General features: G+C 32.7%; 1 long non-coding RNA gene across 1 annotated transcript in view; it reads right to left on the reverse strand.

Moving 5' to 3' along the window:
• The window catches only part of LOC118183922 (uncharacterized), a 35,210-nt gene extending 16,014 nt beyond the window's left edge, over positions 1–19,196 (reverse strand). Inside the window, exon 1 of the long non-coding RNA XR_004757311.2 lies at positions 18,867–19,196. This is a non-coding gene — a long non-coding RNA (uncharacterized LOC118183922). The remainder of the gene's footprint in view (positions 1–18,866) is intronic.
• Between the last annotated feature and the right edge of the window lie 4,339 nt (positions 19,197–23,535).

Below are 23,535 nucleotides of genomic sequence, written 5' to 3' on the forward strand. Positions count from 1 at the left end.
CTACAAAATGTCTCTTCCTGTGTTTCTGTTCTAATGCTTTTTTCTCAAAAGGTTTTTTTCTATCGACAGGGTGTTTTCTTATTGAAAGGGGGAATGTGTAAGATAAAATATATATAACTCTGAATTATACTTAAAATTACTAATATCCGTTATTTCCTCTTTTTAATTTGGACATTTCTCCTTCTCTACTCTAAGACTATTCATAGCGATTTCGAATCTACGTTATATCTGAAAACTTTTATGCCTCATATCATCTGAATCCTCTGCAATGCAGTTCTTAACTAGTCAGATTAACGAAACATTTTAGTATAAATACCGCTGCAATCCAACTACGCACTCGCTGTTTTGTTTCCTAAACTTGCTTGTTAAATGTCATCTCTTCGCTTAATTGCATTCGCCCATTGTTCTAAAATATAACTGCGTATATAAAATTGTGAGGCAAGTTTAATACTCCTAATGTTGTTCCAATTAGGAAAAAATGTGTTGCTGAAGAGTTGCTCGCTTTCAAAAATAAAAATGATGTTTTAACCATCAAACCAGGTGTGATTTTTCTAACTTTTTCTAAGGTTTTTTTTTCTTCTAAATTTCACTTCTTCTTCTCTTCAAAAAAAAAAAAAAAAAAAAAAAAAAAAAAAAACCCAAACTTCTAAATTTCAAGGAACTAAAAGTTTCTTGAAGCGAAACCTTTCTCGTAATAACCTGCCGTATTGGATACTATGCATTTTGTTTCTACTTTTAATGCCGCTAAGAAGCTGGCGCGCTACTTTCTTTCTATTGCAACGATATCAAAAATGCTAATATTCTGGAAATAGGCACGACTGAAAGTGCCAAGTGAATTGTGACCACAAATGCTAATTGAAATAAAAATGAATACTGAACCCGCCTCGGCTGCCAAGCTTGCTGTTCATTATGGATCAATATCTATGCAAATCAGTTTTTATACATCATTACATTCAAAGTCTGCTTCATTACATACTTGTATATAAATATTATAATTATGAAAGAGATAAAATAAATAGTATTAATATCAACAAAACTAGTGAATTTTCTGAGAGGAAGGCATAAATTCAAAACAACTAAATCAAAATCAACTGAACAATTACATTAAAAAACAATTAAATAAAAGCTTTATTCACAAAACTGAAATAAAAGTAAATTAATGCAAGAATAAAATCAAACACAGAATTAAATAATGATGCTGATTCTTTGTTTTTCTCAAGGAACAACCGAAAGAATCTTCATATCAGAGCCATGTTTCATAATTATATTTGGTGGAAAGAAACCAAAGATTTCCTTAAATTTAAAATAATTAGATGAGTATATTAATGCAAAATTTAAAGTATTTAAAATGGAGGTTAGATATTACATTTAAACTAATAACTTGAAGTTTGCTTACTGTGTTCATATTTAACGGTAGGATAGATGCTTGCTTTAAAAAAGAAATTAAACAAACGTGTTGATTCATAATTTTGTAATATATAATTCTTATGATTGTATTGTTAGTTTACGTTTTATGCAAGTTTTCTGATATGAAATCGTACTTTGGCATTCTGAAATGTTTCTTTTCTTGCCTGCTATCCAGTGAGATTTAGAAACAACTTAAAAAAAAAAAAACCTTTTTAGCCTTTTCGAAATTGCCGTTTAAAGGCAACTAAAATAACCGGATTTTATGTTCACTAGCATTCCTTTTTTTTATTTTCTTTCGTGATTAAATACATTTTCTCCTTGTTGACCGCATCTTGTTCGATCCTTGTTGACCGCATCTTGGTACAGTACATGTACTTTTACAGTTAATTTAGCTTATCGTATTCCATACCTTAGTTTGCGAAAATATCAAACTGATTTCATCAAAGATATCAAAGATCATGTTGGTCGATCTATATTTAGAATCTAGCATAAATAAAATGTTTACTAACAGTTAAAAAATATGTTACATTACTGAAAGCATTTCCTGCGTATATTATTTTTTAGTCAACAAAGCACCGAAGTTGATCTAATTTCGGTCTTCCACACTAGCATTCCAATGCTATGCAATGGGAATGGGCAATGGGAATAGCAATGGGAATTTCAATTTCACTTCAGAATTAAAAAGTATCGATTGAATTTTAATCATGGTAAAGGGACATGTCATAACACTGTAATTTCCATAAACTAATTACTTACTCTGCAATATCAGCTTTATTTAATGCTATTCCATTATAAATTCCCTCACAACTCCTTAATGCGAGGGTCAACAAAAGATAACTTGCTTAATTTTGCTTTGGCAATTCTGAACAACTTTCAGAGAATGAACCTTTTCTTCTTTCCCATGAAAAGGTCTTTACAAAATGCTTCATAAAATTTAATTTAAGATAATGAAGCAGGCATTAGTTTCTGAAAATGTTCTGAGGAGGCAAAAGTATAATTTTGATCATTTGAATGAATATTCTCTCTTTTACAAGAGTTAAAATATTTTTTTTTTCAAGAAAAAGGAGGGTAGGAATTTTTAATTTATTTCTTTGTTCTCATTATCTTACTGACGCCCAAAAGAGTAACAGTACTCTTTATACCCTAGTTATATTTCAGGAAGTGCAAATATTTATTTCTTATCTTCGCCCACCAGTGACTAAGTGGATAAGACATTAAATACCCTTGTGCTTGTGTGCTAAATTAAGAGAATTTGCACTTTATGTCGAATTTCAGAAAATTTAATGGACAGATTTTAGTGCAATTCGGTATGAATGTACAGCTATAACTGAGATTGAGTTGTATCATTCAAAAGTCATTTTATGTAGGCATGATTATGAGTAAAGCTTAGTGCAACGATGTCCAAAATCCACTTTGTGATTTCGAACTGAAAATGTAACGAATATGGGATAAACTTCCCTCTGCAGCCAGACAGGTCGCGCAGCGTGACGGCATATTAGATAGGAGGTAGTGAATGTTCAAAGCCTTGATATCTTTCATGAAATCAGTTTGATATTTTCGCAAACTAAGGAATGGAATACGATAAGTCAAATTAACTGTAAAAGTACATGTACTGTAGCATATTGGCATCAATTGGTATTCTCGCTCTTTAAAAGGAAAGGATCCGATGAATGATCCGATGCGGTACTAATTGTATATTTGAAATCAGTACCCGAAAGATAAATAAGAATCACTAATTATTTTTCGTCGGAAAATCATTATTGTTCATAGGTATCACTAACTTCAGAGTTAGTTCAGTGCAAAATTCTAACATAAAATTAGCAGCAAGGAACCATCCTTACAGCCTTTCGTGTAATAAACGTAATTTCCTAATAGTAACCCAGATGAAGATGATCACACATCCGTCTTCACTAAACAAATTTGCATCTTCCAAGAGAATGATCCTATTTAAGAAAATTTATCTCTTGGTAAACGTAAAGGAACCTTAAACTATAGCAACTAAAAACACTTAACTATAGCAAACTTAAACTACTGAAAAAAAAAGTTTAATTTACAAGCAATAGTAATTATTTTTCAGTGACTTAAAATAAGACCCATATCTAGTGCATATATCTTTAGCGAGTAGTTCAAGATATTTAGATTTGAATTAATTGATAACAAAGTTGATCAATACTCATTCAAATTATTTAGAAATATAATGTGGATTTCTCCATCTTTGTTATATTATCTGGTACATTTAAATTCATTTTCAGCAGTAGAAAAACCCGTATCTGTAACCACCATGATTTCATACAGGCTTTATTAAGCAACAGAAATATTTTTAATTTCAAAGTTTATTACTTTTAGGAATATAAATGCAGGATTATATTCATTATTTTTTAGAAATTTTTGAAATTATAATGCCTGTAAGGAAACTGTTTCCGAAATTTGGAGAAATGTTTTTGCAACTTTACCTTCACCAAGTTCCTGTAACAGTAAATATATTATCAAAAATCAGCCAGAGTTAGCTAGCAGAATAAGAAAAACAATCATTAAATTAAGAGTTCTTAATTACGTATATTAAAATTATCATTTTAATTGCAAAATTGGTAACAAAATAACTTACTGGCACATTCAGATAGATTACTAAGAAAAGAGAATGATCAGTCCAAGTAAACGTTCTTTGGATGGAAATTCATGCGCATATATTTCTCAACAATGCAAGTCGTAATTTCTCCGCAACAAATGCATATTTGAACTTCGCTTGGGATGAAAAGAAAAAATCCATTTACTTAAACAAAGATCATCTAAATCATTTTCATGATTAAAACATACCGTTTTAGTACGAAAATCAATTCTTCTGCTTCGGCGTTCTTAACTTAATCAATTACAGACAATGCAATCTAAATTTAATTCCTGAAGCGATGGTAAATGCTCGAAGAAAATTGCTTTGACCATTTTACTAAAATAATATTGCAGTTAATAATCGAAAATGTAGAAGGTATTTTTGACTCGAAATTCTCTTTAAAACTCACCGGAAAAATAAAAGCAAAAGAATTATACAATATAAATAAAATTCTTTTTACTAAGTGAAAATGCACTGAATTAAAAAAGAAAGGCATCATTCAGTTGACTGAGAAAATTTTATCTTTTCAGGGTTTTCTTTGACAAATATGTAGGGTTTATTTTAATTTTCTAATTGTTATTTTTATGTTATAACAAGCCTTTCCTTTACTTTCTCATTTTCCACATACGTCTCCCTATCAGAATGAGTTTTCAGGATTACGCGTCATGTAAATGATGTAGAAACCGGTACTGAAATCCTCTGAGTTGGCTTCCGTCCCAGAGTATTACATAATCCATACAAGAAACCGGTACTGAAGCTGAGGTCTGTACGTCAATAGAAGAGCGTGTTCTGGTTTTCGGCCATGTTTTCGCTGCTATTCTAATCTGAGTGTTATTCGGCCATGTTTTTACATCCCTGCTAGCATTCGTCGATGATCTTAACTAAGGGCCAACTCTGTTAGTTAATTCTGTGCAACTTCAGCTAGTTTATTTTAGTAATGTTAGATGAGTTTTAAATTTTCTATCAAGTTAAAGTCCAAGTGGAGGCTTATTGTAAGCCCGAGAAGGGGCCATCTGTTCATCTATTTTGAGTTGGAATAAAAGGTAAATTAACCCTTCTGTAGACTTGCTACTGATCAGAACTCTGCGAATAGTCGCAAAACAGTTCTTAAGTATTCTAACTTTCAAGGAACACTAATTTAGCTAGGATATTACAAGGGAATAATTTTCAAGCTAGCTGTATTTTCTGTTCTACTTGTGCAGATAACGCCAGTTTGTTTTAATCATTGATAGTATATGCATAAATACTGTATTATTTCGGCTAAATAATTCAAGCACAAAGACCTCAAGACTTTAAGGAAAATACCAATAATCAGACATTTATTTTTATTCCTCATTTACAACGATTTACGCGCTTTTTTTTAATCTGTTATTTAAGTAATTTTAGATGCAATTAAGAATGTATGGCAGTTTTATTGATTGCAGAAACTTTTAAAACTGGCATATCAATGTGTAGCTTACTGTTTTTAAATCAGTAAAGAACTCAGTTCAGATTCTTTTGTTGTTCATTAAACTAATGCTACAGTGAATAGATTTAGCTTAGATTTTAAACTATAATATAATTTGCTATGTGTACTTATTTGTTTACACATATCGGGTGACTATCATTTAAACAATTAGTCCTCTAATTTAGCTGTATTTTTAAAGTAAGTAATGTCGGACTGATGACGGTATAATGGTTAGCAATGATTTACTGCGGCTTCAAAAGCCAAGGGTATGGGTTAGATTCCCGCGTATGGCTTGGCTGTATTTGTGTTGGTTTCTTTGCCCTTTCTTAAGGTGCTGTACCGGTATATATATGAGCGACGTTTTCTACGTTCTGGGATAGCAAATATGATTTATGGTTCCTTTATTCCTCGAATGCCTAACGACCAACATAGACGACCAATGGACTTTAGAAAAAATATTAAAGGCGATAAATTGAACATTCATGCATTGTTCAGAATTACATAGAGAATAACTGTGATTTGTTTGTGTGTCCTTGCTGCACTAAATGCTAGATTGCTGGTTTAGATGCTATAGTGCTTGCTAAATGCTATAGTGTTTGCTTATAGGAGGCTGATTGCTAGCTTGAAATCAAGGCTATGGTCTACTGCATAAAACTTAGCTGCATGTGTGTCTGTTTTCTTCCTTTGAAGGGTGCAGTGTCTATCTTTATCTTGTTGTGCACTCTGGAAACGTTCTGGGTGATAAGCTACAGGTTTTAGGTCACTGGACTTAAAAGAAAAAAGAAGAAAAGAAAAAGGAAAGAAATGGAATAAAATTCCGAGTACAAAGGTTTTGTTTACTGTTGTTTTGACGTAAAGGGTCAAAACAATAGTAAACAATAAAAAGTGCAATGAGAACAAACTTTAAACTGTGATAAATTGCTTGGCTTTTGAAAATTGGCACTACCTTTATTCTCTAGGGAGCTTGCTTTTTCATGCTCAATTCCGTATGGAACAGAAATCTACTAAAGCGCAATAAAAAATCAACCGAAGACCTTAAAGAAGGTATGGTATTATAATTTGCTTTATAATTGAGAGTATGCAATCCTGTACCCAGTATGAATACTGGCAATAATTCAAGAAACGAGCTTGGAATTAGGCAAGATGACGATTTGGTAATAAGGCCTTTTATGGGCACTTAACTAGTCTACGTAGCAAAAAAACTGTTTAGTAATGCACAGTTTCCAGTTTGCTATTAAGATTGATTTACAATTTTTTATTTATATCTGCACTGACTGGCATGTAAATAAATATACTAGTTATTTATTAATATCATAAAATATATCGTATCAAAAACTTAGATTATAATTTTTGTAATCATAAATTATATTTCAATAAGTTAGAAACACGTGGGTTGACTTCACGAAAAGAAAATCAAAATAAAGTTATTAACTAGAAAATGCTTTTCATTATATGTTGATATGATGCTTTTCTGCCTCAGTTAGAATGAATAAAATATGTAACATATTTAATGTTACAAAGACCTTAAGTACTGAAATATATAGTATAATTTGTGGTGTGCTTAAATCCAATAAGAAGAAATTTTTATAGAGTATTAGTTTTGAGCATAATTTCTACCATTTTTTAAAAATTCCTTTTATTTTATATTTATAAGCCGTTGAAGTTAATGGCAATTACCTTATAATACATTTCTATTCCATTTTCTTCAATATTTTACTTCTAGCACATTATTTTTCAGAGTTCAAGAGTAGTCTATTGTTATTCTGAGGTTCCATTTTCTTTTTTAACGTACTTCCATTGTTCACATATATTGAGAGAAATGCCCCTGTCTTCGTTACTCACATAGATATCCTGACAGAAACATTCTTCATATTCCTTATTTACAGTTTTTAAGCTTTCTAAGAAAAAGTCCAAGTCTGGAATTTATAAATTCAGATAAGTATTTATTCAGATAGAAAGACTATAAAGAAACTATAGATTGACTTATAGTTTCTTTGAAATTTGTTCTCTAAATTTCTTACTGTTCAAAGGTCTTTCACACTTAGGTTCAGCATTATTCACCGTATAAACAGTAAATAAGGCTCCACTCCAGTATTTCTTTAATTTGAGGACCTGCATAATTTCTGTTTCACCAATTTTTGGAAATATTATTTTTAAAGTGTTTTAAGTTCGTTTCTTTTCCACCTACAGTCTTCCTGAATGTTTTACTTAGTTTGTTATGAAAAGGCGGGATGTGCACTTTCTGACCATGTACAAAAGACTAAAATACTATTTGTAATCCCTAGGATTCATATCTACTTTTCAAGACAAAATTATTTAATTTAAGTATTATGTTTCTTCATGTTCCTATTATTCCATTAAAGATCCCCGTATTTTGTGCAACTTGATCTCCATCAGCATCGAAGAATATTTTTTTAATTTATACTGTTGAAAAATATCTCATACTTCATACAGTCTTTTCATATGTGCGTTATTCAAATGTAGCAATGATTTATAATCATTTCGTTCTGAAGCAGGATTGATTGCTGTTTTTGAACACTTTTCCCAGTGCTGTGTTGATAATCATTTACTTCAAGAAGTGAATCTACGTACAGGGTGTTTCATACATCATGGGACAAACTTGGAGGGGTAGTGGAGCGTACTAAAACATGCATTTTTTATATAGGAATTTAGGGTCTAAAGTGACAGGTTAAAGCAAGAACGTAAAAAAAAAAAAAAAAAAAAAAAAAAAAAAAAAAAAAAAAAAACGGCACGAGAGAAAAATCTGTTTATGTACAAAATCAACGCAAAGTGCTTCTTTGCAGCAATACAGTATTCACAATAAATGTTCAAAAAAGGGAACACTTACAGGAATTGGAACTACAGCTATAATTGGCTGGCAATGCAGCGGTAGAGGGCGGTAGTGAGCCGGACAAACCATGATTCGATGCATCAGAGGATTATTCGCAATTCTGATGTCGAACGTAATGGGTGAGTTTACGCACAGGGTAAAAGCTGACATGCATCTCATGTATGGTCCTGCTAATGGGAACGGCAGACCACAGCTACGGGTGTACCAGTAGGTCTGCCGTTCCCATTAGCAGGACCATAGATGAGATGCATGTCAGCTTTTACCCTGTGCGTAAACTAAGGTTCGGAAACCAGGAACGGTTTCCGAACAAGCATATGCCGAAGCACACAATGTTCGAGAGGTTGCATCGGTCTCTGTGTGAAAACGGGTCATTTGAAGCCATCTCTGACACTAGGAGTGGGAAAAAACGTGCACGACAACATCGCATTGAAGAATCCATCTTGAACATTGTGCATGAATCACCTCAGAGAAGTACAAGAGCTTTTGCACGTCGTCTGCAGCTGAGTCATTCCACCGTTTGGAGAGTATTGCATGAAAATGGTTTGCACCCATACCATTTGCAGAGAGTCCAAGCCTTGCAACAGACAGATTATCCTCTTCGAGTTCATGTCTGTCATTAGTTTTTGCAGCAGTGTGCGGCGCAGGCGGATTTCCCATCGGATGTGCTATTTACGGACGAGACAACTTTCTCACAGGACGGCATGTTCAATAATCACAACATGCGCGTGTGGGCAACTCATAATCCACACGACACACGTCCACATGTATTCCAAACCCGCTTCACCGTGAATGTGTGGGCGGGTATTGTTAACGACTACCTCATAGGCCCATACCTCTTAGCTGCGCGTACAAATGACTTATGTCATCATATTTTTCTGCACGAGGTGCTACCGGAATTGCTGCAGGATGTTCTGGCTGTCGTTCGTGATCGCATGTGGTTCCAGCATGATGGAGCACCAGCCATTAACCACGTGCGGGTCCGCAATTACTTGGATGGGACACATCCGGGCCGATGGATTGGCTGTGGTGGACCCATTCCCCAGATTTATCCAGCTTGAATTTTTTTATGGGTCCATCTAAAGAGCATCATTTACGAGACTCCTGTTGACTAACTGGAGGACCTTGTTGCACGACTATCCATTGCGGCTGCAAGCGTGCGCGAAATGCCTGTCGTTTTTCAAAATGTTCGTCAATCCCTTCTGTGACGTTACTAAGCATATATTACAGCTGGTGGTTGCAATTTTGAACATTTATTGTGAATGCTGTATTGCTACAAAGAAGCACTCTGCGTTTATTTCGTACATGTACACATTTTCCTCTCGTGTCGTTTTTTTGCTTTCCTGCCTTAAACCGTCAATTTAGACCCTACATTCCTATAAAAAATGCATCTTTTAGTACACTCCACCACCCCTTCAAGTTTGTACCATGATCTAGAAACACCCTGTATTAAATGTTTAACTGGGAGGCAATCTTAGCTTCCGTTATTTATAATATCGTAGTTATTCCCATACTTTTTTCCTCTGCTCTTTCGTTAACGATCTCAGCATAAGATTTAGAATCTTTCGATTTACCCTAAAATGTAAAAATTATTTCGAACAAAAATTATGAACATCATATAAAGAAAAGTGTATTATTCATTAATAACTACAACTGACTTTGAACAGTAACTAGACTCAGAAATTCATTTAATATCGGATGTGCTATTCACGGACGAGGCAACTTTCTCACAGGACGGCATCTTCAATAGCCACAACATGCACGTGCAGTGCTTAAATTGTGCCGGAGCCCACCGGAGCCCTAAATAAGATGAACTCAGGTACTTCTTTTTATAAAACTGAACTACAATTTAAAGGGAAACAATTTAGAATTCCTAACGTTTTAGTTTAACAATAAGCAGACTTTTCAATACTCTATTTCCCTAGAAATACGAACTCATGAGAACATGAGACGTTCAAGTAAAGTCCCTTCACACACATGCGGAAACTTTTCACTCTAAGAAAAGCAATAAATTTTGGGGAGTTTGTTTAGGAACGCCTAAATTTCTCGCCATTCCATTGTATCTAGTGTATTGTTACCGATGCTTACAGTTAGTTATCCTCGCAGAAAGGAAAATTTGTGTTCTTAAATGTGCGTTAAGTGACAGCGAGTACAATAAGAGTGAAATACTGAGATAAACTGCTCAAGCACGTCCTATACATCGTCTTCCCACAATATCCACTAATGGGGGGGGCAGCGTAACCAGCAACTTTACATTTAGGAGTCCGATTCCTTTACCCCTGGCACCCCTCTACTTGATGGCTATATTTATATCAACAGTGAGCCGCATTCAAAGAGAACGTTCTTTCTCTCAAAGATTTCCTTATATTTTGTTTCCATCCACTAATACCCATATTCTGTTTCGCCCTGGAATTTTCATCAGCTATACTTTAAGTATATAAAATTTTTGTGATGATAACCCGCCCTACGATCAGAACTTAAATTGGGCCGGAACCCACCGGATCTCGGCTCCGGTGCTTCTTAGGTTTCTGTAATAAATCATAATTCTAGCCGGAACGCACCGCGGGCCTGAATAAGATAGCTGCGGCACTTCTTTTATGTAATTGAATAATAATTTCAGTAGAAATTTTATTTTAACAATAATATTATATTAAAAATCGCGTATTAAATTTCTATTTATCTCTTTACATTTTATTTAATTTTAATTAGTTAATTACTTCAATCTTTAATTATTTCAATAAATAATAATTAATTATCTAATAATTATCAATCAATTAATTATATAATAATTATTGATTAAATAACAATTTATAAACATTAATCAAATATCTATTAATTAATTTGATATTAACTATTTAATTTTAAATTTATTAATTAGTTTAATAGTCATGTTATTTATTTATTTACTCTTGTTCCTCTCTGCTGACGGTCTTCCATAGGGCTCCGGCACTTCTAATCTTAGAAATTAAGCCTTGTGCACGTGTGGGCAACTCATAATCCACACGGCACACGTCCACATGCATTCCAAACGTCCACATGCATTCCATTATGTTATCATATTTTTCTGTAAGAGGTGTTACCGGAATTGCTGCAGGATGTTCCGGATGTCGTTCGTGATCGCATGTGGTTCCAGCATGATGGAGCACCAGCCATTAACCACGTGCGGGTCCGCAATTACTTGGATGGGACATTTCCATGCCGATGGATTGGCCGTGGTGGACTCGTTCGATGGCCACCCCGTTCGCCAGATTTATCCAGCTTGGATTTTTTTTTATGGGGCCATCTGAAGAGCATCATTTACGAGACTCCCGTTGACACACTGGAAGACCTCGTTGCACGACTATCCATTGCGGCTGCAAGCGTGCGTGAAATGCCTGTCGTTTTTCAAAATGTTCGTCAATCCCTTCTGCAAAGTTATCAAGCATATATTACTGCTGGTGGTCGCAATTTTGAACATTTATTGTGAATACTGTATTGCTACAAGGAAGCACTTTTATTTTGTACATAAACACATTTTCTTTTCGTGTTTTTTTTTTTTTTTTTTTTTCGTTCCTGCTCTAACCTGTCACCACTTTATACCCTACATTCCTATAAAAAATACATGTTTTAGTACGCTCCCCTACCCCTCCAAGTTTGTCCCATGATCTATGGAACACCCTGTATATAAGACTATAGTATTTTGAGGGAAAAAGGTTGAAGGATAAATCATACTGCTTGTGATGAAAACTGTACTAGCCTGGGCCTTTTCTAAAACTTTTTCATTGCTTTAATCTTGATGCCGATATTCCAGTTTGGCTTCCGCATTTATTTAATGTTAACTCATTTGATTAAAACAACATCGCGCATACCGATCATTTAAGATTGACTGAAAAAATATATCTCGGAAATGAGAAAACTCGTAGATTTGTCTCTGATAGAAAAAAATCAAAATGTGAAAGGTGTGTTAAAGTGGAGTTCCAATATTAAATTTAGAAATTAAAATTGCAACTAACATCATAAAATATGTCAGAAATGCCAAATCCCTTTTCTGAAATAAAATCTTTGTTGTATAGCTATATTTGTGTATTATTCGTTTTCAGCGGCACTCCCTAGTTGCCAGCCGTTGTGTTTCGAGGAGTTTAAAGAGGATAAAAGGCTTTAAAATGTCTGAAATTTAAAAAATATTTTTGCTTTATGAATTTTTTATGCATTACTTGGTTCAAGTAGTCCCCTTTAGGTTTAAAAATCTTAGCACAATTAAATCTCTGTTGGCTATCATTCCTCACTGGTGATCGCTTCTGAAAATGATCAGTATTCTGAGTAGACAAATAGAACATTTGTTATGAAGATCGCCTCTCAAAAGCAATAGTTTCCGCAGGAGAATGAAATAAGCTGGGAATAGAATAGCTGTTTAGGGGAATTTCCATTATATCAAATATATTAAATACTGAAAGGAGTTTTACCTCCTCCACCGTGTATTCTTAATTTTAAGCTTAATGTTTTGTTGCAGCAAATCACATGCATAGAATATGGCGTATGATAACTTACATGAAGGTCACCGGAATGAAATCTCATGAGAACTTAACGAAAAAAGTTTTTTTCACAGTTTACGTTCTTTAGCATTCAAATGTTATTTTTTTATCTAAAGTACTACAGATAAATTATAAATCGCTTGTTAAATTTCAAATGGAATGTTCCAATCAGTTGACTGTCTTATTAGTATGCGACTATTAACCAAATTTAAAACATCAGAGACATAATGTAAATTTAATTTTGGAAGAATTGCATTTCATTTATATACACTATTATCTGAAAACTACAAAAATTACACATATTTCTATCACTGTCTAGTTTAAACTAGAATGTAAATAAAAGGATTGTTCTCTCACTTCCTTAAATTTTATTTAGATATTTTTCTTAGCGTCTAAAAACGCAGCTTCAACTATATGCCTGATAGCTTACAAATTATTTTTATTGCTTATTATTTAAGCTAAAATGTATAACAAAATGTGAATTTTGACACACAGGAAAAATACGAATTCAACTTACTTACTAATAAAAAGTAAGATATAAGAAAACGAATTCAACACAAACCTCTTACGCTGGCAGCTTATGAATAGGAACTCCAAGCTAGATATGTATGTATTAACGGTCCCGCAGAGATTTCAAGGAGTTGCATCGTCATAATGACACTTTTTAGAATGTATCATGGTATGTATATGTGTGTGAGTTTCTGACGGGCACTGTGTTTTCCACATTTCATTTGGGAGTTGGGTATTGTGCAAGGTCAAGGCATACAAGGCCAGACATCATTTTTCTATCCTGTTTCGTTTAGCAAAGCTGTGAAAATGTTCGTTTGCCCACAAGTATGAAAAACATTGTTTACATTTATACATGCTCGAGCGGGTATTTCCAGAAAGAAGTCTTGAGTAAATTAGCGATTCTTTGTTATTACACATGTCAGTAAAGATTTTAGAACCTCGTTGCTATGCGTAATTACTTACTGTTCAGTATATGTTGCTAATTTATTAATTTTTGAAAAGGAATATGAAAATTGCGAAATTTTACTCTACTACTCTTTCTCTTTGCTGTTAAAAAATGTAATATTAACACAATATTATGTAATATTAAACAATTTATATTTCATTGTTGACTCCGACTGCGGTTATCTGCATAATGTAGTACAGTCGTCGAGAACAATCTTGAGTAAACGCATTTGTGACTTTCTTTGAGCAATAAAACTTGAGCAGCAAGAGTAGTAGTATGACTTTGCAAAAGGCACTCAGATCAGTATAATGGTAACTACTACTGCTGTATCGTCGTGCCCGTGTTTTGAGTCCCGCAGAAGGTATAGATGTTTGTAAGAGTATAATGTAGGGATGGCATGGGAATGCTTAAAATAATGGCAAACCAAAAATCTTTTCGAGAGGTTTGGTGGTTGAATAAGAAGCGAGGGTGATCCTCTGTTCTGTCTTCAGTGCTCTTTAGGTGGTTCTCCATCAAAATTGAGGGGGGGGGAGGGGAATTTCCGTTCTCTCTGGGGTAGAATCGGTTTTCCTCTGTGATGTAACTTAAGCAACATGCTCGATGATGAGACAGCTAAATGACTTTGGTATTGGCCATTCCCCAAGAATGCATTAAAGTGTTCGATAATCTGAAACAACAACTTTTCAAAGTGATTCTGACTGAGAATAATGGAGAGGTAAACTCCAACCGGCTATCAATTGGGATCAAGAACACCGGGGACATAGAATTCGATCACCGTTTAGCCTTCTTTGCACACCAGCCTCTTTGAACGATTTTTTTCGGCCGATAAATTTTAGTTGCAACGTTCCCCACAAGACACGTTATAGTCATAAAACTTCCCAGTTAACTGGAACTCGAAGTCCACCCTAACACCTTTGGAGCTACCTTTAATAACCATTTCGGAAGACCCACCCGAAGAGTGCAGAGTTCGGTATTTCTACAGTAATTTTTATGCGTAATGAGTTTGGGGCAGATACATCAGAAAAAATTCTCGAAAATCATAAATTAAAATAAAACAAAATTGGTATACATTTTGAGTGTAAAAATTCTGAGATGTTTTGATGTAGAAGATAGTTTTATTTTTCACTTCTATAAAAGACGTTGCTACTTGAAACTGAGGCAAATTTTCAACTTCCCTTGTTATAAAATTAACGTAATACTATAACAATATTGTTATTTCACTTATCGTAATTTATTAAAATTTCCCAAATATCAATCCAAATTTGTATTTTTATACGCCAGCTGATTAGTTATTCAAAAATTCATTCGTACTGTTAAAATTAAAAAAAAAATGATGTGTACACCACATGACTTCCTTGTACGCAATATTAAATTATGCGCATTTTTTCTTGCATTTCATTTAAACGTATTGGATTGAATTAAATCTACTTCGCCGACAGCGCATAAACCACAGTAGAATAATGCATTCTTTAAAATTCCTTTTATTTGTTTACCATAGCGACATTTTGGCGCTACGTTCACTTAACAGTATTATATTTCGTTCATATTATAACTCACAATGCACAAAATTTACATCATTTAAAGAATTATCTAATCGTTGCCACATGTTCTATTCAAATACTATAATAAAGCTAGTACGATGTATAAAAAAATTAAGTAAACAAAACAAAAAAGAAAAAGTTTTTCACAGACGATTGAGTATTTCTCATTCAATTAATTCAGTTCTCTCTTCGCGACAATGCAAAAATACATAAAAACTCAAAATATCTGTGTTAAAAGTTACGAAGTAAATCTTAAACACTTATTTCCTCGAAAAAATTCCAGAAAGGATTAAGCATGATTTAATTCGCAATAATAAATGAAGGCGTTATCTTTGTTGTTGCGAAGCTAAGTTTCTCTAGATAGGCAACATATCCACTATCCTGTTGTTTCAAATGTAAACAAGCAATGGCCGCCATCAAAAACATTATTAGGCTTAGCGGCACTTAAACAATTTTAAAATCGTTGATAATTCTGAATATATTGCATACAGATTTACTAAAGGCATGAAAACCTTAACCGGAAGATAAGAACAATATAATTCAATCATTTTTAAAGCAAAAAATGTACAATTTACAAACATATAAGAGTAAAGAAACTGAGATCACTGAGCCGGGTACCAGAGTGGATATATATATATAAATATATTTTTATACGTTTGTCACGGCCGATTGCAACGAAAATACGAGGTGCACATCGACATGTTACAGTAGTGCTATATACAAAATTTCAACGTTCTGAGGCTACTCGTTTTTGAGTTATGCGAGGTACGTTTGTACAGACGCCACGAAAAATTCTCTTCAGAATTCATTTTAAAGCAGTTTTATAATTTTTTTGAAGGAAAAGAGTATTTTATTCTGCCCTTACGTACAGATATCACGCAAAAACATCGTTAAATTGCATTCGATAGCGGTCAAAATGGATATTTTCTTTGAAATATGCTGCCTGAAACCCGCTCTCTAGCTTTGTGTTGGGTTAAACAGTGTATAAAATTGGAGCATTTCAACAGCTACTTGCTAATCAAATTCTTGCATGGTTAGAATTATTAGGTACTCTAGATCTCAATGACATCCAATTTCAAAATCTATATCTGATGTCCTAGATTTAAATCTTTAACTTTAAAACTGTTGCTGAAGGGAATTATTCTTTTAATTTAAACTCATTTGCCGTATGATAGCTTTTAATTTTGATTCAGCAACGCATTTTGCTTTTACAGTACACTAGTTCTTTAACGTATATAAAATGATGCAACATATCCGTATAAAAGGCTTTTGTATAAAGTTTTCTTCTTAAATGCTAACGCATTTCATATAAGGGTGATTGGTGTCTATACAGTTCCGGGGGGGGGAGAGTTGTGAGTACTTCGACAAGATGGATGCGAGATTCAGTAACCATACGTAATTTTAGGATGTATGCGTAATATTTTTTTTAATTTATTCAGAATTATCTTTCTTCACATATAATGATAAGAAGAGTAAGGATATGTTGCAGGAGCACACCATCTGAACACAACTAACTTTTGTTTAGTATTATTTAACAAATAGAATTGAAATAAATTTTACTTTGATGGAAAACTACATCCTTTTTTCAAAAGCACTGGAACTATATTTTCGCGATAACAATCAATTCTAGAGTGTTGATGAAAAATATCATCTTTCCAAATACATCATAAGTACATTTTCGCGATAATTTACTTACCGTTATTATTTATTAAATCATTCCCATTAATTTAAGGTCAAGGTTTCGAAGACGCCTAGTTTAGAAACCAATATCCCTAACTCACTGCGTCTTATAAAGTCAGCAGCGTTAGACATATTGTTGTTAAATACTTTTCTAAGTGGCTGTTTCGTTATAGTTTGTCTTCCTGCCCGATGCTGAAAAGTTACAAAAACAGGGAAAAAAAAAAAAAATGAATTTCTACGGAGAAAAGAGAAAAAAATAATTTGAAAGGATTTACACTTTACGTCTCCCCATAGTGTTAGTTAAGATTTGTTATGCTTTCACTAAGTTCCCAGCTAATCTGCTCTTGGATTTGCTCCTGCAACACAGTTTTTATTTGTCTTTTTAACCTTATTATTAAAAGCATTCTTCGTAATTACGCCACAGAAAATCCATCAGTAAAATCACAAAATCTTTAAAAGCAGAATTGTGGAGTCATTAGATTATTTTGAAGCAGAACCACATGAAAAATGAGCAATGCCTTCTCCGGGACTCTAACCTTAACCGAGTGTGCTAATCGTTACACCACGAAGGTATGCAAAAAGGAGAGAGAAAATATCTTACATTTTATTTTTAGAATTTCAAATATAGTGTTCAATGCTACCATAACCTTTTTCCATTTTACTCAGTCTTTTCTCAGTTCATCATATCTATGTACAATTTTCTTAAGAAGATGATTTACATATTTTTGTTTTGTTCTTTAAACTTAAACATCACTTTCTTTGCAAATATGCAACATGAAAATCATCAGCAGCACTATTACAAATTTTTTAAAAGCAGCATAGGTTTAGAATCCCTGATACAGTGCTAAGCATTGCCATTTTAATGTTTTAAACAGCTTTCCTTTTTTCTTATTATTAACTTTTTGTCTTTTTAACTTTATTTATTAAAGATCCCTTTCTTCCCACTTAGACCCCATAATATTCAACAGCACAATCACAAAAGATTTAAAAACAACAAATCTCTCTAATTCCGCATAGGGCTGAAGTGTTTTCATACATGTTTTATAGTCTCTGTATTAGATCTTTGAAAGTAATACATGGCAATGACATTTTGTGTCAGCATCCTTTTATTTGAAAAGTGATTTGGACTTAGAAGAGATGCAACGCAAAAGCGAAAAAGTAAAGATCCAATAGTATCTCTGGTGCTTTAAGAGAAAAAAAATAGATAATGAAGATAGGCGTAGATGAAGCAAGAAAATCTACTAAAAAGAATAATCTATGAAAAGAAAGAATTATGATTATTTTTTAATTTTTTCAATTTCTTTTCTTTACGTTATAATGATAGGACGAAGGAGCTACGGGCACGCAAATATTTACCACTTTTTCCGTAATTTTGAAACTTTGGACTAAAACGTTTCGATTTTATAAATGTTCATATTAACAAAAGTTATAGTTTAATTTGATTTAACTTTTATTATTATTATTATCATTGGTATTATTATTATTGTTTGTCAAAAGAAAACTCGATTAATAGCCAATTTCTCCAATTTCCCTTCACCAAATTTTAATCGTGACTCCGATTAAAGATGAAATTTTACGCGTAGAAAGAAAGCGTAGATGAAATTTTACGCGTAGAAAGATAATCGTTCCAAATAATATAAATCGTTACCTTTCAAGAAAGCTTTATAGAGCATTTCCAAGAAGAGGAAACAATGAATATAAATTGCCATTATACAATGTAAACAATATCAGTATCTTAATTAGTAATTTGTTATAATCGTTATTATTTAGATAATATAATCATTATTATAACTTTGCTGATATAACTTTCTTAACAACAAGTATTCAGTAGAATGTAAAAGATAAATTTTAAAGAGAAATATTTACACTTACTTCTTTAGATAATGATAGTGATATGGGAGGGCAGGCGCACTTTCCGGTTTCGAACAAAGCATCAATTGCTTGTCGGCGGTTAGTCGTCGTATGTTTTGTCAGATCTCACCGAAGGTCTTCTTACTTGAGTTCCTAAACTGGAAAATCTCCTTTTCCCATTATGCTGCTTCATGTCGAATTTCATTATTAAGTTATTTGTTTTACTAGGAGAGAAAATATATACACTTTTGATGGATTGTTTACATAAACTTTCCAGTCTTTCGATTTAAGATGGAATGTTTATGACATATTTTGCATTTGAATGAACTATTTGCAGTAACAAATTTGTTTTTCGCCGCTGTTGTTTCATCTAAAATTAAACTTCTCAATGCAAATGAAATGCAAAATCAGGAATACGCTAGTGTTCAAAATTAATAGAATTCTTACATTTGCTGTATTATATCCAGAACTGAAACACAGATTTTAATGGCATTTGGTATGCGCATTGATTGATATATAATATATATATATGATATATAATATATTGATTGATATATAATATATGTATGATACATAATACATTAATTGATATATTATATATATATATTATATATCAATCAATGTATTTCTTCACTGATCAGTGAAGAAATAAAAAGTAAAAAACAGTCCAAAATCTGATCCAATTGCTCTCTAAAAGCAACAAGAAGTGACGGTAATAATGCAAAATATTAATTTAGAAATCAAAAAGCAAAAATCAGCGTTATATTTGCAAATTTTCACGGAACTAGTTTCGATGGTTTTTACCGAACCATCATCCTCAGCTGATTCTGTAAAACCATCGAAAGTAATCCTTTGAAAATTTACAAATATAACGCTGATTTTTGTTGTTTAACTTCCAAATTAACATTTGTTCGACCTGTTATTTTAACCTAAATGCAAAATAAATTAAAGTAAATTTAAAATACGCTTAAAACCCATTCCTTATTCAATTCGGAACAGCCCATGTGAAAAAAAAAAAAAAAAAAAGATTTAAAAAAAAAAGAAAAGAAAAGAAACCAGAAGCACAGTTGCAAACAGTGGCATAGGTATAACAAATTCCAAAACTAAAAATGAAAAGGAAGAAAGGAATTTACATCTTTCGCTGTATCATCATCAGGGGTTGATGCAGGCAAAAAAAAGCAATTACATCAGCCTCTTTCCGAATCAAACAAAGACACAAAATAAAGTATAATACTTCAAATAATCTTAGAAAATTAAATCAAAGTAAACTGTGTCTTTATCAGACTAACTCCTAAACACTCATACACCCTCTGTGAAAAGACATGAAGTCAGTGCGCCCGTCTAATATGATGCTTGCCTATCAAACCTCTGCTGCCATAGTGGTTCCTTTCCCAGATGTTGAAAGATAAGGTCACAAGTTTCTGGTTCTTTTCGGATGAAGAAAGGCAAAGAACAATGATCAGGCTAAATCGGAATTCACCTATGAAAAGAACGTATGCACTTTTTAGAAAATATTTATATAATTGTTTCTGTTTTTCAGTTTAATACAATATGTTATGAACTATTTGGTATTTGAAAAATTTAATGGCTCTAGATAGTTGTTTTTTTCACAACGCTAGAAACATACATACATTTATGCAGGTTCTTCATATTTAATTTCTTTAAATATAATTCTCAGCTATAATATTTGGTGGCAACAATTTGAAAAATGAAACGGCCATTTATAATGAGCGGATGCAAAATGCCGTTTCGAGACAACAGGCCTTCTGTGCTGACGCCCTTTTCAGTTAAAAAAGGTGTTAACGTAAGCTTGTTGTTTGGTTTTTAGTAAAATAGAAAGTTTCACCTATAAAATATTTTTTTGATAGTTTACAAATATTATTTTAGATTAAGTTATTTTAGTACTTTATTTGATACTGCGTAAAAGCATGTTGTTTAAGAATGTAATAAGAAAATGAAATACGGCTCAGCATATTTCTTTCCTTTGGATATATTAACTATATTTATATTATTCTGTTTCTCGGTGCATATTTCCAATTTCGGTACATACTGGCACGTTAGCATAAATATCGATTGTTTTATTTTTATCGAAGAATTAGATAATAGGGAACACAACAGTAGTAGTCATAACATTTTTAGAGATTGTTTGCTTTTTGAATGAACGTAACTAATCGTTCTCAGGGAACATCTAAAAAACCAAGATCGGAATTTAACAATAATAAGTTGTGTGACAAACTGGTTAAAATAAACATAATAAATATTGGAGAATTTCTTACAAATTATTATTACAGGCTCAGAAAATGCCTAAAAATGCTAAGAGAATAGAAATAACGTCATTAGGGCAATACAGTAACAGTTAAATAATTCGCCAAAACGCTAAATTCGTGACAAACAGAATTATTCATCTACTGAAGAAAGGCACGGATATTAGTTCAAATGATGTTAAAATAATGAAATTGTTGAATTAGCTTGAAGAGCCAATTTTCAAATCGTGAAAAAATAGTCGACATATATGTTGGTTTTATAAATTTAAGCAGATTTTTGGCCATCCTTGTTCAGATAAACACTTTATGTAAGAAATCGCTCTTTTAATACGATCAGTAGAATTTCTGTATTGCATTATGGATAAAAAATCGCTGAACTCAATGCTAGAGATCATTATCTGCTAGAGAGTTTTAATCATTTAGGTTACTAGCTGAGCATCATTATGCTTAATAATCGTACTTATAATTTTGTTCATAACAGGTATATTGTTTGTTATCAGATAAAGTTAACCCACACATGTTTTCAAACACTCTAATATTTTATAAATATTATGAGATTTAGCATAACGTAAAAATCATTGCTAAAATTTCACACTGTAGTCTTCAATAAATTTTAGTCTTTTTGTTTTATTCTTGTATTGTGCTCATTCATCATTCTGAGAATGTAATGGAAGCAGAGATAAAAATTATTTTGTCAGTCTTGAAAGTTAGTTTTATCTTAAAGAAATCTGAGTTTAATCTTATAAGGTAAGACCTAAAATATGTGGAATTCCTAATAGTATCTACAGTGGCACTCGAACTCAAATGGGGTGATCGATAGCATTTTCCCACATGGATTTGGTCCGTGCTTTTTCCCAGTTATTCATTAAGTAGGGGAGAGTGTAAGAGGCTTTTAAATATAGATATGTAACTGCCTTTATGCTTTAGTGCCTTTAGTTAATCTGCAAGCCATAGTCGTAGAATTATCAACAATTTAATAGTGTAAGTGGTGCTTGGCCTACCGAGGTCGCCATTTGTTTACCTTTAAAACTGCTAGTAGAGTACTGAATTAACTCAGTTGGTGTACCAAATTAAGTGTCTTTTTGCCCAGTCGGAATGAAATTTAACTTTCAGTTTTGTACACCGAAAATTCGATCTTTCTGCCCGTTGACTTGTTTGGCCTTGAAATCTTAATTTTAATTGTCAAAATTGTTTTTTTTAACTGTTTTTAATTGTATCTGGTGCTTTAGGTTTTTCTGTATTTTACAATATTTAATGAATGTGTTTTGAGATTTTATGTATTTTTGCCGTGCCGCTAAATGTGAACTGAATTGATTGAATGAGAATTATATCTCTAATGAAATTCGAGGAAATAAGTTTAAATGAAGTGCAGCAAAATATGCGTATAATTTAACAGGCCGTATAAGGAAGTCATGTGGTGTCTACATCAGATATTTTCATATTTTATTTTTATTGATCACAGAGAAAATTAAAATGCCCACTGGCGAGGATGATACATTTGATTTCGCTGAGAGACCTTTCGGCAACGTTGGGAACGTAGATCGTACATGTATCCAGTACAACATCTGGCGTTAGGTGGTGGAGTACAGTTGCATCCAAACATATTGCATATTGGTTGGCAGACTCCTTGCTCCATAATTTGGCGCTTAATCCGAGAAATGAAAGTAGTTTTATCGGATTCCTTGTATTGTTGAGGGTCCTGTAAACGTAAGTCATTTCTGCTACTGTTGACTGGCGAATAGACAACTAAGCAGATAGCACAAAGACAAACCAAAATGCAAGATGCAAATTTCATGCTGTTTTCAAGTAGATTCTGTCGGCAAAAAGAAAGAAATTTCATCATGTTAAAAATTAAACAGCAAACAATTTTAATTATTTCTTGAAATTAACTTGGACTTTCTCTGGTACGTACCATTTATTTTACTGCAAGTAAGATAATTCTATCCACTTATCGTATTTGATTTCATCAATGAATACAGAAGAAAATAAATTAAACATTTTTATCTCTTTCTGACAGAAAACAAAATAGACGTAATGCACTTTTTGGGCAAAATTTTATAATTTTTTTTTTCATGGAGGGGAGAGATTTTTTTATTGACAAACAGCAAGTTACGTAAGTTATAGTCGATGTATTCTGATACCGATAATTATATTGTTGCGTGAGTACGGGTTCGTAATGGATTGAATGCACAAGTCTGATAAAAAGTTAATAAAAGTTATTCTTATCCCAAGAAATAAAATAAAACACTGGAATTTTTCTTACAGATATTCTTACACTATCACAATATAACACAGCTAACCGGATCTCACCGCGAATTCGTTACAATCAATAACAACAAGTAAGCAAACAACCGCGCTGAAATGTTTCTGTCCGGCTTTTATAGCTTTTTAAATTGTTTCCCACGGCCAATTTAAAAAGCTATAAA

Source organism: Stegodyphus dumicola, chromosome 9 (assembly GCF_044657685.1).
Source record: "Stegodyphus dumicola isolate Sdum_Otavi_A_Nest chromosome 9, ASM4465768v1".
Classification (NCBI taxonomy): domain Eukaryota; kingdom Metazoa; phylum Arthropoda; class Arachnida; order Araneae; family Eresidae; genus Stegodyphus; species Stegodyphus dumicola.